This window comes from Aythya ferina (genome assembly GCF_964211825.1).
Source record: "Aythya ferina genome assembly, chromosome: Z".
NCBI lineage: Eukaryota > Metazoa > Chordata > Aves > Anseriformes > Anatidae > Aythya > Aythya ferina.
In genome coordinates this window covers 82,830,074-82,846,941 of record NC_140299.1, presented here as the reverse complement: position 1 = coordinate 82,846,941, position 16,868 = coordinate 82,830,074, and positions in this window count along the sequence as shown.

Here is a 16,868-nt window from a genome sequence, read left to right as displayed (position 1 = left end):
TTATAGCTCTGCCAGTGACAGAAATATGCAATAGATGAAAAAACCTTTTTTGATGTTGTTTGTTTGTTTGTTTGTTTGTTTTGATTAGTTTTTGTTTTCATCTGCTCCAGAGGCATGGAAAGATCATAAAGAGTATTAGAAGATATTGCTCCCAGACACGCTAGATCAAATTTTGCAAAATAATTTTTGAATGAGTAAGAGAAATACAGAAAGAAGAAAACTATGGGTTTTGTGTGTTCTCATGTTCTCATGTCATGTTCTCATGACCCACCCTCTGCAAAAACAAGCTACCTGCCATTAGGACAACAAGCTTTGTGCCTGTGGACTCTGTCCTACTCTGTCTAAATTGTTCAAGCCTCAGAGTCTGATTTACTGAGTATTTTGCTATAACCTTTTTTTGAATCCTGATAACAATGCAAGTTAAGTGCAGTCTCATTGTCAGTCTCTGATGTTGGCAGAAACAATGGAAACAGAGAGTATTTGGATGACATGAGCAAGTCTGTGGTGAGAGAGCATCCCAGTTCTAGGTCCTACAGCCAGCAATTGATGGGTACCCCTTGATGCAAAGCAGAATCTGAGGCTACCAAGTTGTCATTTCATTCCAGTCTTTTTCAGAAGATAACATCTGAAATGGAGGCACACCAGAAAATCATCCATATCCTCACCTCACAAAGAACTGTCACCCTGCTCGTGGAGAGATTAAGTGGAATATTATCATACACATGCTGCAGTTTTGCTTTTGTCCTCTTTTGAATACATTTGCTTGTTAGTAGAAATATATTCTTTTAATTCCAGGGACTGTAACAACTCTGATTATATTTTTAACTGCTTTGCAGATCATACAGCAGACCTATAATGCATGTTCTCAAAAAGACAACTAATTTTCATTTTCAATCAGCTTCTCCACAAGATTTTTCACATAGCTTCCCTTCACACCACTAATTTCATTTTAGAGCTGCCATTATATCACACATCCCTTTGCCTGCTGTGCTAACATGTTTTCACATGTTTATCTTTTATTACCATAAGAGAGGCAAAACTCTTAATATCACTCACCTCCATACTTCACAAAAGTTCTAGGGCAGGACACTGGCACCACCAATCAACACAATTAGGCAGCGAAACAATTTAAGGATAAATTAGGAGAAGAGAGGAAAATATAAACTAGATAAGAGTAAATAAATGCTCTAAACAGACTTGAGGTGACTTCAACACACAGATGCTGAAATGGTTGAAGTTACTTGCTGGTTGCCCCAGCTTGCCTGCAGAGCAAAGAGGGCTGGTGGAGGGGAAGGGCACCCAGGCAGCTTCTGCCCACACATGTACCCTGCCACAGGCAATGGTGATGAGGAGACTCTGTCCTCCAAGCTTTCCAAAGCAGCTGGGGATTTTGTGCTTCAAGGGAATCAGGTGTGCAGGTGGTGACCTCCTAAGGAATCTCCTTTTGCTTAGTGGAGACATCAGAGGTAGCTTTTACAAGTACCTCCATGTGGAATGCCCATTGGCTTGTGGCATCTGGAGATGCAAAAAGGAGAGGCAGCAATAAGGAGAGGCAGCAAAGGGAGCACATGCAGAAAGGTCTGTCATGCAGAAAGAAGCTGGTTAGTGTGCCCATGGTGAGGTTCCTGAGCCTGGTGCTCCTGCCCCAACAGCATCGCCTTTCCTGCTCTGCACGCACAGGTCCCAGTCTGTCCCTCTAACAAGCTGCTATTTGGCTGAGGCTGTCCACTCCAATTATTACTATGGCAGGAGCAATGACATCTCTTCTGATGGCCACTACTCCTTGCTGAAATACTCGGCTTGGTCCTTTGTATCCATGTGGCTCAGAGTAATTTAAAACAGAACACAACACTGGGTTGCTAGAATAAAATAAGGGTGGTAAATACATTAATGTGTCACATAGTAGGGACAGAAAGGTGAACAGAGCTGATCAACTGTTTCTGCGGGAACGTCAAAATCAGCTGAAATGGAGGCCCTCTTCTGCTCTTTGCCTTGACTTTAAGTCTGAAAAATCTCTTGTGCCCAACCACTTCTCTCAGCTGAAACAAAATTAATCCAGAAGAGAAGTGGGAATGAGCAGGATTCTTTCTTCAAGTTTTGTTGTTAATTAAAAAAACTATTACTGAGGATTTCTAATTACTTTACAAGTACACTATAGCCTGTACCTGCTCCTCAGCAAATTAGAGAGATAATACTTGAAATGTCTTATTAAACAAAATTGCTCTTCCTCCAGATTCATTCACACTTCTGCTTAATAGCAATTTTTAGCAACACCTCTGTGAAACATTTATTTCCATTAAGATATTTTACTGCTATTAATACTGTACAATAGTTTCTGTTTTTTTTTTTTTTTTTTTTTTTTTTTTTTTTTTCTGTTCAAAATACGATAAGGTGACAAGAGAGAGCTAAGGGACAGTGTTGGAAAGACCTTTGAATACGTCTGTTATAACAGATGGCCCAAGAAAAGTGGCTACATAACATGTTAAGCGCTAGGGTAGGAAAGTGATAATCACTTCAGAAATTCTATAGACAGGCTTGAGAGACAAATACCAAACACCATGGATACAGAGAGGGGGCAATTGGATAAAACTCTCAACACAGCCCTTGAGAGGAAGTTGATAAAGTTAAAGTAAGTCTGATCGGTGCTATTCTGAACAGAAAAACACCAGGGTATTATCAAGGCAGCAAAGGAGCAAAGAAGGATTTGTGATTTGGAGTAAAAAATACAAAAGTGTCACAGTTTCACTCCTGAATGTTCTGGATACTGCATTTAACTGCAAGCAACCAATAACAGAATAGCTGTGACCCTATTAGAGGAATTCAGCAACAGAGTAACAAAAAAAAAAAAGAGAGAGAGAAATTAAAATAACGACAGTGATTAGCAAGTGGCTCAGAAAAAAAAAATATATGTATTTGATAACAGATCTAAAATATTTAAAAGAAATGAACAGAGAATATCACCATGTGTTACAATGAACTACGTCATGACCTTAAGAAATCATATTTCTATTTACTTTACTATACTTTAAAAGAAAAAAAAAAAAAAAAAAAAAAAAAAACGAAAAAAAGGGAAAGAGAGAAAAGAAAAAGAAAAAAAGCTTCCCAACAAAGATGTTTTAATTTGGAATGGTTTTCAAAGAGAAGCAATAGCGTCCCATTGATTTAGGTACTGGACTTTAGCTAAAGGGCAAAGCAATAGCTAGTAAAGCATATAGGCCACCTTGCTCAGGACTTCTAATGATCTTATATTCTTTCCCAAATGTCAATGGTGTAATTCTTTGTTTCATAGCCTGAAATCCTTGGACTTCTCTCAATTATAATGAAAGCAACTGAAGTGAAATAGAAAATAAGTAAGAAAATTTCACAATGGTATTTTAGGGGGTTATCATCTCCAACTCTGTGCAGTATGTATTACAAGGTCCACTTCCTTTTTCTGTGTCATGAATAGGTCATTTCTTGAGTTACATGGATACTGACAAACATTAATTGTTTGAGGTAATTCAACCCCTTCCCAAGTGCAAACATAGAAACAAGATTTTGTCTTTTGCTTAACCGTATTTGGGATTTTATATTTTCCCTTTAAAGAAAAAAAAAAACACAAACAAACAACAAAACACATTGAAATACAATTTTTCTAGCATCAAATCAGTTGCTATTTGATGTGCAAACCCTGAGTGAATTTTGCAGCATATATTCCATATATGCAAATCTTATTTAGGTCATTATTTACTGTAAGCATCTATATATTATATCATAGATAAAACATGACCGTGCCAAAAATATAACATCTCTTGTAGAGTTTGTTAGCAAATGCTGTTTAAAAACAAAACAAAACAAAATGAAACAAACAAACCAAAACTTACACTCACACTCCAATACTGTAGAATTATATGTTTCCTCACCTTAATTCTTAGCCACACTTAGTACCATTCAATACTGTAAAACATGTGCTAAAATACTACTTCCTCTGTATTGTAACACCACCCTCCCCCCCACCTCCTACCCCCCTTTCTCATTTCCTGTGTGGATTTTCATATGCTTTGGCAGAAGAAAGAGTCTTTGAAAACTGAAAGGTCAACTTGGGCTTGTAAAACACAACATATAGTTTGGTTACTCATATATGCTGTTTGCTTATGAATCTCATTTAACCTTCTGTGTTGTGCATCACTTCATATTTACATTCATCACATGGTAACAGTAACTCTATTTATGCAAAATACAATAGAAGGAACTTTTTCTGAAATAACCAGTTATCTTTAGAGTTTCTATATGATCTCCCTCTTGAGTAAGTAATAAGAACAAAATCACATATTGAATGATATTCTTAGGAACATATGTTTTAATTGGTTCCTGTGCACCATCATGTTTTCCAAGATGGCAGTACCACGAAGCAACATTAATATCTATTCAAAGCAAAGTAGATCACAGCTGGCAGGTAGATTTTATTAGAGACTTATGAGAAAGAAATAAATTAAGCCACAAGGGATACAACTGAATAGGTTGAGGACTGACTGAACCCAGAACGTTATCCACACTCCTATATCAAATTTGTCTGGCTTTAAACCTTAAGTAGGTTGTCCTTGAAAACTACAAAATAAGATACTCTGTTTTGTTGTGGAGGATCCACAACAAAAGGGAAAAATGGCACCAAGTCTCAGTTTCCTTTTTTTGTATGGATCCCATTTCAGTGGGATCCACCCATTCGCCTTTTCGTGTTGCAAAGAAAGGGGCAAATTTTCACCCAAGTAATGTTGCATAAATCAAAATTGATTCCACTAAATCAACAGGACAACCTTGCTGATTTGCCATTGTTGTGGTGGTGGTGGTTGTGGTTTTGAGTTTGTTTGTTTTATTTTATTTTTGATGTCAGGGATTGTATTATGATCACTGAGAACAGAACCTATACCTGACGCCATACCAACACTGCACATATAAAACACTTTAAAGAGGATGAATTGCCAGGAAATTTGCTTAAAAAAATAGGAATTTAATTTGCAAGCAGTTCCTAAGTGTCCTGGCTTTGTATGTGTGTGATGCTGACTAAAAGTGACTGACACAAAAGAAGATAAGTAACCTGTTACTGCTGCATCCAAATGATCTTTGGTTTTGGGAGTAAAGACTCAGTGACCTAATTCTTATCTTCCAGTGGAAGTGTGAGTAATTTATCTAATAAGCATCTTATCATATAAAAAAAAAAAATTCTTTTCGTTGTTTTTCATAAAAATGCACATACCTCAAACCTTCTCTGTTTTTAGTTCTATCAGCTGGTTTAATAAAAACACAGCCTGTTCATAAAAGTCTTTCTCCTGTTTTCAGCCTATATAGGAAATAAACGTAGGTCATTCAGACATTGTTTAAACCACTGCCAACCGGAAGGTATTACCATCTGAGAAATAATGACCTGTGTCTCATGTTAAAAAAAGACGGTTTATAATCTATGAGACAAGCCTATGTAACAAAGCTTGTGATGATATATACTGCTGAAAAGGACTGAGCACCAGTACTGTCATGACACCAGTAATGTCCTCTGCTGCTCAGAATCCAGTCACAGGAGGACTGTTGTTGTGTCAGAAGAGAGCTCCATCTTCTTTAAATTCCACTTCGTTTTCTTACAGGAGGCATCACACCTCATTTTCTGAGGCCACTGGCCTAGCAGCTCTGAGAAGATATTGTTGAAAATCTGGTGGTGCAACAGCTGATGATTTGAAGATAATTACAATTTTTTCCCCCCTAATTATTATTTTTTTAATATTTATTTTGAATAAAGTCAAATATTTTGTTTATGTTAAATGATAGAATTAAAAATAAGGTTTATAAAATCCATGTAAACCTAACAAAAAATAAACATTATGGCCTCTGCAAGTGAAAATGTGTGTTATTTTTTGTGTTATTATTTATTGTTTTTGTTTTGTGACGCAGTCCTGAGTATGCCCACCCAAGAGTAGTCTGAGATTTGATGAGTTTAAAAGCTTGATGTTGTTTTAGTTCCTATAAGCAAGTAAAAAAGCTACTTCATTACCAGAGAAACACAATGCTCTCAAAATAGACAATTTAGACATTTGTCAAAATAGACACTTTTTTTGATTCTTTTTCAAGTTTTACAAATGCAGCATGAATACAAATAGAATTATAGGATGTAAATCTTTTCTCTTGTTTGTTTTAATTTTATAATAGTGACATATCAATCAACTTGTAAAACAGAAAAGGGCATCTAAAAAGAAGTATATTTCTTAAAATATTTAAAATTTTATCCTTACGTAAAGCATTGAGGTTATTGCAATGAAAATATTTTAAAAACTGTATCTACTTATATTTTTATGTCCTTAAATTTGAAAACATTTCGTGTGCATTTTTTTTCACTGTCCTGCAAATTGAAAGCTCGTTTGTCAGATTTACCTTCTTTTAGCATGGGTCTTCCACAATACAGATTAAGAGACAGATCTGATTTCAGCTACAAAATTTAAATTATTCCTTTCATTTGACCATATTTCAAGTTGCCAGTGTCCCTTTAACTTTCAGATCTTTGTAAGGACAGAATTGCTTTACACAGAAGGTGACCTATTTTATTTTATTTTATTTTTTTTTTTTTTCATGTACATTTCAGTGCAGAAAAGTTAGTAGCATCCTAATATATTATATACTGAAATTGTGACATGGTTTTATTTGTGTACTTTCAATGCAGACGCACTTTTTTCCTGTTCTGCATAAACCAGTTGCCTTCAATAAGAACTGAAGTGACCTCTTTCTTTCAAAAACTATTTATTACAGTTGCAAGACCTACATATTATATTTCCATATGCACTGCTGCTGGTTCCTAGAATATGCCAGCAGCAGGCTGTATTACTTTAGCTGTGATAATAGACAATACAAAACAAACACCACTTTACATTCATTAACTAACAAATAAGCATTAATAAAACTGGATGATAAAGGATTACATAGACTCATAGAATTATGGGAGAAGGCCTTGAAGACTTGTTCTTCAGAAGGTTTAGATATGAAGGTTCTAGATACAGTGGTGTAAGGACATAAACACTGAAAAGGCATAGAGAAAAGTGAAATTTTTATTATCTAACTGCAAAAAGCTGGAACAAGCATTTTTGAAGGGCTTGCAGATTTAAAAATTTATTCTTTTTTTTTTTTTTTTTTTTTTTTTTTCCAGTCATCTGCCTGAACATTCAGCAGAACTGCCTGAACTCATTGAGAGTTTCCTTATGTTTTCCAAATGTATGAATTTTCCTGAGAACAAATATTTCTTGACAAACTTTTCCTTTCTTGTAAATTTAAGCAAATTAGGAAGAATATATGTAAAATTATTAAAATTAAGAATGAATTGTGGTGACTTAACCTTCGCCAGTCATTGGGTGCCCACCAAGCTGCTCTCTCACTCCCCCTCCTCAGCAGAACAGAGGAAGAAAATATAGTGAAAAAATAAATGTACTGTGGGTCAAGATAAAAGCAGTTTAATGAAAGAAAAACAAAGGTCATGTGCAGACGTCTTCCAATCAGCAGGTGATGTCCAGCCCATGGAAGCAGGGACTCAGTAGATATGGTGGTTGCTTCTGAAGACAAACACCTTCATAACAAGTGTTCCTACCTCATCCTCCTTTCCTTGAGCTTGTCTTGCTGAGCACTAGGTCGTACAGTTTTGAATATCCTTCTGGTCACCTGTCCTGGCTGTGTCCCCTCCACACTTCTAGCTGACTGGCCTTCTTGGGGCAGGGGGTGTTGGACAGACAACCCCGATGCTGGGCCAGCACTGCTCAGCGACAGCCAAAGCATTAGTGATATCAAAACTGTTCTGACCACATGTGCAAAGCACAGCACTGGATGAACTGCTGTGGGGAAAGTGCATCTCATGCCAGCCTGGCCACATGCAGGAGATGTCCCATGTAAAAGCAAAAACATCTGTGCCTTTCCTAGCTATGCTATGTACTCAGCTTTTATCTCCTGCACACCTAATACACCTTTTCTACCCAAACAACCTTTTAGTTGCATATATCACTGTAGAAAGGTCAGGCCTTTCTGGCTCAGCATGTCTCAAAAACACTAGAACCTATTTTCACATTTAGTGTGCTTGTAACCCCAGACTGCCAGTCTGTTCCCTTCCTCTCAGTCACCTGTGAAGTCTTTCAGCTCCTTTAAAACCCAAATGCTCCCTATTAAGTATCTCTTCCTTAGCCACTGATCCTCCCACTATATTTTCTTTCTACATTTCCATGTGGTAGTAAGCAGCCATTGACAGAAAAGTTAGGAAAGCAGCCAAGACACAAAAAATGGTGCAAGAATGCCATAAGAAGCTTTTGTTTGTTTGCTTGTTTTGTTATAACACAGGTTTGCCAATAAAATTTTTTTAGTTTATCTTTTCTGCTCCAGTCTCATGACACATTAGCAAACATCTGCTGAGGCTCCTTTTGGTCAACCTAAGTTGTATTTCATTGATGATACGTTAAAAAGAATCATTAAGATATCAAGGCTGTTTCCTTCAAGAAATTCAACACTACTCTTTTGAGTATTTGAGCATTTCAGGGATTTTAATAGAACTAAATGAGATTTGACTGCATTTTCTCTACAATGCTTCGTTTTATAAAACAAGTCTAACATGTCACTGGAAGAAGTAAGACCATGGCACAGTGAGAGACTTTACAGAAGTTCTTACATGTCCCATTGGTCTGCTACTGTGTCACCACTACTCTGGCCAGTCTCTGAAATTTGAGTCCACCAAGAATATTTGAGTCCTTCAAGAACTCAGTGCACACTTGTGCTCTTTAAAATAATAATGCTCAGGCCATGCTTTACAATACTGTGTCCAGCTTTGGGCCCACTGGCACAAGAAAGGAATCAATAAATTGGAGCAAGTCTACTAAAGTGAGGACAGGTGCAGATGCACTTGCCCCAGTAGGAGAGGCTGAGGGAGCCTAGCTCATTCAGCCCAGAGAGGGAAGGACACTGGGGGGACCTAACAACAGCCCCTTGATACCTACAAAGAAGTCACGGGGAAGACAAAGCCAGGACCCTTCTCAGAGGTATGTGATAGGATGACCAGATATAGCAGGTATAAGTTGAATCAAGACAAATTGAGACTGGGTGCAAGGGAAAAATCACTTTGAGGACAGTCAAGCTGTGAAATTGGTGTCACAAAGTTTTCTGGACCCCATCTTTGGCTGTTTTCCATACCCAACAGGATAAAGCCCTGAGCACCCTAGTGTGACCTTATAGCAGAACCTGTGCTGTGCAACAGGTTTGTCTGAAGACCTCTCTTCCAACTGGAATTAACCCGTGACAACCCTTACAAATACTGTAGTGAAATCAGAAAATACTCTTCACATTAGTACTCATATTTCTCTAAATTTCATCTAAGTATTTGTAAAACTGGAGTGTAAAAGTTACAAATTCAGGTTCATTTGTAACATCAGAGGGTGCAAAGAATCTAAAAATAACTGCTTTTTGTCTCAGGTCTAGAAAAGAGAAAGGAAAAAGAAATAATGAAAAATACTGAGACATTACAGCTTCAAGGAAAATTTAGATTTGAACATAGAGAAATGTTTAAGGTGAACTTTTATTCTTTCATTACTCTTAGAAATACCAGCCTTGGTGATAGTATAAAAAGTACATTTCACAGTCTTTTCTCAGTATAATCTATACCTGAATAAAAGTGTAAAAATCCTACTTTAGATTGCTCACATTAGGTATATGCAATGTGAAAATAAACCTTTGTTATTTTAACTCTTTTATATGTAAAATTCATTTATCTTCTATGCACTGAGAGTTAATGGTAATGTAAGTTTCTACACAATAACATTATTTTTTAAAATGTAAATAAGAAGACTTTTGTTTTAGTAAAGATTGGGGTCTAACCCTTCTCCTCAGAGGAGTGATCATCATGACAGAATTAGGCTATATTTGCTACTTCTACAAATCATCTAAGTATTAATTAGATTCAGGTATGAAGACCAATGACCTCTCAGTCTCTTTTCTTGATTACTCTTGGCAATGTGGTCCTCCCTACTTTCTTTGGCACATTCTGGAGCTTGCTTAAACCCTCAACCAGAGATCTGCTTGCTAGATTACAAAGAATGATAATTTTGTTCATCTGGGTCATTCTTCTGTCAGTTTGCCAGAGTGAAGAGTGGTCAGAGAAGCATCAGAGCTGGGGTGTGAAAACAGCAGTGGCCTACCATTTGATGGTGAACCATTGTATCAAATTGTTTTTGAGGGGCAAACACCACCAAGCTTCTGATCAGATCTCCTGAGGGGAAAAAAATTATGTTAAGTTGTTTGGATTGGCTAGGGAAACTGTCATACTGTCACATTTTTTGTAGGTATTTTCTGTTTTCTAAATTTGTGGTTTTCAATACTCTCCAAGTTTGTATTTGAAAAGCTAATATCCATGGCTAATCCTGTAACATCCTGTTAGATGTCACTACCTCCTTGCACTTCCCTGAGCTTTACATCTCTGCTAGCAGCTTTCTGGTTTGACTGGGAAAGCTGGTCAGGTGAAGGGGTAGTATTGGACCAGATGTAAATGATGAAGAACCACCTGTAGTAGTGTCCTCTGTCTTGAAGAATGATGAATAAACAAACCAGCTGGTAAATTTTCTTGACTAGTGAAGGTAGCTAACCAGTCAATGTTAATTTTTTTCTATATGGTAAAAGCTGTGAGTGCTTTTGGTTCATTTATAAGAATGTTAAAATGATATTTACTACTTAACAAATCCTGAGAAATTCTGTGATCATGACCTAACACAGGTAATAAAATTAGCTGCAAAACTTTTGAATATTTTACAAAAAATCTTCAAGGATGCTTCTACCATACTTTGGATGCCCTACCATTTATTGCCTTTGTGAAAAATATTTATGTAGTTAAATTATGCAGTCTATTCTGAGGACTTAATAAAGTAGGAAACAAATTATTTCTAAAACATCCCCTAATAAAATACTGAATTCACTATCCTTTTAGAAATTGCCATAATTTTATAACTCTTTTATATGGTAATTTCATTCTAAGTATAGAAATGAGGGACTGGAAAAATATCAAAGACTGTTAATGTTTGGTATCAAGTTAATTAATTTTTTTTTTTTTTTTCCTCTGAAACCAAAGTTTATGTGAAAATCAAATGTGCCAAGATACAGAGTTTGCAGCTGGTTATATTATTATCTAGAAGCTGGAGTAAAATAATGTTGTTCCCAATTGGACTCTCTCCTCAAACTATGGTTCTTGCAACCTTCAGAATAAAGCATATTTTAAAGTATTATTTGACACAAAATGTATCTGTATACAATGATCTGTGCTGTTTGATTTTTACAAAATGCAAGGTGTGCTTTTGATCATGTATATGAACTTTGAAATTATATGGGTCTTATCTTTCACAGCTATTGCCCTGATAGTTGCTATTTTCTGGCTGCTGTCACCATCGTCGCAATGATCTGAAGTGCTTTTTTACAAAAAACATCTGAAAGGCAGGAAAGCTACCTCAAAAAGCTCTCATCTCTGATCTTAATTTGTTCAAACTGGGGACTCCACAGGGGAGAAGCAATTGTGAAGGGCAATGAATTTCAGAAAGATGGGACATATTTCACAATCATGTAATATATATTCCTATACTTTGTGAAGATATTCAATGCTTCTAATTAAAAAAAACAAAAAGAAAAACAAAAACAAACTACCATAAAAGTAGAAAAGAAATCAGTGAAGTAAATGGAAGGACTGGAAAATATGAAAAAGTTCCAAAAAAGTGAAATCAATGGCCCAAATATCTGTGGGTTGGCTGAAGTAAAATCATTTAATCTCTACACTGTATTATTACAATTATTTATTTATTTATTTATTTTTCCTTAGCCCTTCTTTCTGGAGCATCTGCACCTGTAAGAAAAGCAATAGCTGCAGATAATAATCATGCTGCCAGTTGAGGTATCGTACCCAGGATTAGCCAGGGCTTAGGAGGAGGACAAGGTCATTGCCAGGGCTCTCCAATTACTAGTAGTATCACTACCTTTTATAACGTGTCAAACAGCGACAAGTTTTTGAAGGCTAAATCCAGCAGCAGCTTCTGGATGGGTTAGTGGTAAATGAGTGACACTGAGTCTGAGAGTTTGACATTGTTTGTCAAGATATGTTCACAATGAAGATGACTTTCATTTCCAATATAAGCTACCATCTAAAGGATTGCACCTACAAACTGTGTTGCTAAATGCCTGACCCTGACAAGAGAGAGATATTAAATAAAGTTAATGACAAATTCCCAGGGCTATTTGGGATAAGTATTAATTGTAATAAAGCTATATTTTTAGAAGTTATTGTTTCACTTTTTAGAGTCACTGATAAATTTACAGTGCACCTTTAATTAACTGTTTTTCTAGGGGGCAGGATGTTAACCTGTCTAAGGGTTGCCCTGGTTTGTTTCCTAGCAATGTTTTTCAACATTTATGCAGTAATATTCAGTGGGTGGAAAGAAACTCTGTAACCAGAGGGCTCACAAACTGAATATTATTTGTTTACTCTTTAGCATAATTTGATTCCTGTTTCCCTGATAAACAAAAAAATGACTTGATAATTCTCTCTCTCTTGGGGGCAGGGAGGGAAAGAAAAGGAAAAAATTGCATGCAATATGGCAGTTTCACAAGTGAAATTCGCAGATCCTCTAGAATTTGGCTCAAAACACTTAAGGAAGCTCTGGGCTATTTTATCAGTATGTCACGGCACAGTTAATTTCTTCTGGAAATTGTATTAATTTCTCATTGTTTGTTTAGCAGATGGGCTACGTGATCTTACCTATATTTAAGTGTCAGGGTCTGGAAACAATTTAATGAAATTCACCCCTTCCTGAGATTTATTGCTTTAATCTGGCTTAAAATCCTCAACAGCAAGTGAATTTATTAAAGGGCATGAGCTCCTGGCCACTGTGGTATTCATCTAGGTCTCCTTCCAGAAAATGGAGATTTGCATGGCTTATTTTCATGCAGTCTCATCTTCCTCCAGTGTGGGACGGCAACAGGATGTAGGACTGCGAAGTGTAGACTTGAAAATTAAGGTCACTTTTGGACAGGTATTCCATGAAACATTTAGGGTTTTCTAAAGAATGTGGAGCATCACAATTCTGTGGATTCATGAGCAAATTTGGCAAGCCCTGACTAGTAATGTGCAATTGTTTGGAGAAAAATATATAACAAACATAGTATTTGTAAGCTGTTATTTTTAAAACAAACTGAAGCATATTCAGATAACATGAAGAGTTCAAGTCTCACCAAAATTGTAATGCAATGTAATTTATTCACAGTCCTTCAGAAAACCTGTCAGTGTTGACCTCTCCCTCCTTCAGGCCGTATTCTCCTGTGCTCAAACCACTGCATTTCCACTGAAGTGAATACAGTGGAATATATCAAAAAGCTGCCATTAACTAAGTGCCAAAGTACAAGTCTTTCAAAGACTTAAACCAAAGCATAAAATAATTCTCATCCTTTGTTTATTCCATTGGTATCAATACCCTTCGAAATTCTCAGTCATTTAGTTTTTCTTATTTCTTATGCAAATAATTTTCTTGTAAGAAGGACCACTGTGAACACAACATTTTAGAATACATGTAGCAGATAGTCCTTTAAAATAACAGTGCACATCTTATTTATTTAATAGGTCTTGTTGGATGTGACTTAGCTATTTGGAGAAAAAAAAAAAAGAAGCCGTATTGTTTCCATTCTATTTCAGAAGCTGATTTTACAAGTAAGTTTTCTTTGTGCCTTACAAGAAGGGCTTCTGATGTTAAAACCTTAACCCTAAAGTTAATAGGGGACTTTTGTTGCACTGGGATTCCACCTTTGTTTTTTCTAATGTTGAACAAGTGAATATCGAATTTTCAGCAAGAAAGGATAACTTACCAATTCTACTAATTATGGTTTCTATGTGGATGCAATTATTCAGAAAAAAAAAAAAAGCTGAATGGAGGTGTCTACTTGGGCCACACAGCCTGTCATCAGAAAGTCTCTCAGGGAGGTGAGATATGTAACTCTTCATGGATGATCAAATAGTGCAGCTATAACTTTGTATATTGGACAAGTGATAAGAGAAAAAAATAAGCTGTGTTTGTTAGGATGTCCAATATCTTTGTGTTCTCAAAAATTGAACTTAACACTTTGAGGACAGGTTATGAGAGATACTATGCTCCCAGGGTTCACCATTTGGACACTTCTGCTGATGGGCTAGACACAAGAGTACAGAAAACAAAAAAGAGTACAGTGAGGAAGAGTGACTTGGGTTCCTGTGTTCCTGAGGAACTCATGGATACTCTCTGTATTGAGAATTGTATACCTGTTAAACTGTGCTGATATTTAGCTGAAAACAGTATTTACCAAACAGAGACAAGGCAACAAAAGAGAAAAATGTAGGGTTTTTACTTTCACTTTTTTTTTTTCTTCTTCACTACTTTCTATATGGTTTACTGTACTGATTATATGTACTGTGAATTTACTGTGCTGTTAGTTGATTCCTTGTGGGACCATGGAACGTGGGTTCATCATCATCTAAACTATTCATTCTCTGCAACACAAAGTTGAGTCTTTCTTCAAGAGAAGAGAATGTGTTTTGCTTTTTTTATTTTTATTTTTATTTTTATTTTTTTTTCCGTAAGGCCTCCTATGATCTCTACAATTAAGCCCGTCCTGATTGCAATAGAACTAAGACTGTGTTCATCTCAGACCAAACAAGAGTGTGTTCGCAGGAGCCCTGTGACCTGGAGACACACAGCTTGAAGATGTCTGCTTTCTGCCTTTCTCAGAGATATTGTGACTCCAGGTAACTCTTTTTTTTTTTTTTTTTTTTTTTTTTTTTTTTTTTTTTCCCATGGGCCATTCTGCCAGTCTGCCATTATTGATATCATTCAAACTTGGCATGAAAACAGATGTCTGGTCCACAAACTTTTAGAAGATGCGTCTGCCCTCAGTTCTTCCTAGGTCTTGCATATTTTATCTCTCTCATTGAACACATACAGATCATTGTATGTGCTTCCTTTTGCAGGTCATTGGATCTGTGTGCATCCCCTACCATCAGCTGCTTCTCTGTCAGAAATGTGCATGTTGGTGTATGTTGATGAAGTATGCATAATGAATAAATAGTCACCAAAGCAGAGAATGTCATAAATGCCAAAAGGCTTTGAATTCATCCTGAATATCTGTGGCCTTTAACCTCTCCTAATGATGGCACTGGTGTTTGCTTAACGGTTCCATAAGAAGCCAAACTAATGATGTGCTTGGTGAAAGCTGCAATAAGTTGATGTCTAACTGAAAATCAACAATGCACATAAAAGATTAAAATATTTATATAACTCAATTGTGCTTAAGTACCTTTTAAATTGTCTTTATAGGATTTATGAGCAGCTGTTGTACAGGTTGAAAAAAAATACCCACTTACCACTACACAGCGATCATTAGTTTAACAGCTTGTTCACCACTGCAGTTTCCGTAAAAGCTGAACCGCTGCCCTCTCTCTTACGTTAAACAATAAACACCTTTCCCTGCTCAATCTTCATCATGTTGACAATGAACCACAATGGTACAAAACTCTAAGTACCTCCTCTTAACAGTGTAGCAAGAGTTTTGACCAGGAATGGGCAAGCTCTTGATTGTTTGGCTTTGGGTCCGGGTTTAGACTTTAAAGGTCAAAATTAATCCAAAGCCACCTTAAATGAGTTTCTCATCAGTTTCTGCTTATTTATTTATTTATTTATTTATTTTTAAACAACTTAGATGTTTCACTGCAGCAATTATTGAATGACAGGAAAGAAATGAATAACATGAGAGAAAGGGAAATTTAAATCCCTGAATTTAAAAGTAGCACTTAAACTGAAAATAAATTCAAAATAGTTTGAACTAACCGCTTAAAGCCTAAAATGCCTTGTAAAACCACTACACTAACTGAGGTGTCTACTGGCACATAGCAATATTGGTGTAATTAATAAGCTTTTTAATTTATTTTATATCCTGTTTTTGTTTAGATGTACTTTTCATTTTAATGATTTTAGAGCAGTTAGATTCTGTCTTTATAGAAAGGGCACAATTTCCTCATCTTTTCTCATTTGGGTTTATGTAAGCTGACATTTGCAGTGCCATTTCTCTCACTCTTAGCTATTTAAAGGTGCTTGCCCAAAGAATCCTTTTGGGAACTGGTTTTCTAGACATGAGGCTGATGTTGCTTTCTGGGTGAAACCTTCTAACCTCTTCAAAGAAAAGACAGGTTTGACCCCAAAGCCCTTATTTATAACAACCAGTCACAAGGTGACCATCCTGCATGACCTGTGGAATATACTACACACTATTTTTAGATACCTCAAAATGCACTCAAGGACAAATGACACAGTCTATGATTAACAAAGAATTCCTGCTGAAGTATTATTCAATATTATGCTGCATAAATGGATGGAAGGAAAAGAAAACCATAAAAAATAAAAGAAAAGGTGAATAGAGACTTAAATAATATGTGAGCTCTTTTAGGACATCTTGACGTACTGATTATTTTCCCTGTAACTAAGCAAAAACAATTCTAAATTAAAACAAAGACATTTATTTTAACCTTTAAAATTATACATGCTATACAAATTATACACATATGCATATGAGAATATACATATATGCTTAAATATTGCACATACAAACATTCCATAAATGTCTAAATATTCATCTTTTATTTTAGCTTTAATTTTTCACAGAAAATGATAGTCATATGCAGCAACTGACTGATAATATGAATTAAACAATAAAATAAACACCAAAAAACAGTGGTCTAAATGGAAATTGAGCGCAAATGTATAAATAAACACATATTGAAGATAAATAATGACAAAAAAAAATTCTGCTTGGCCACACATGGGTTGAAAAATTTC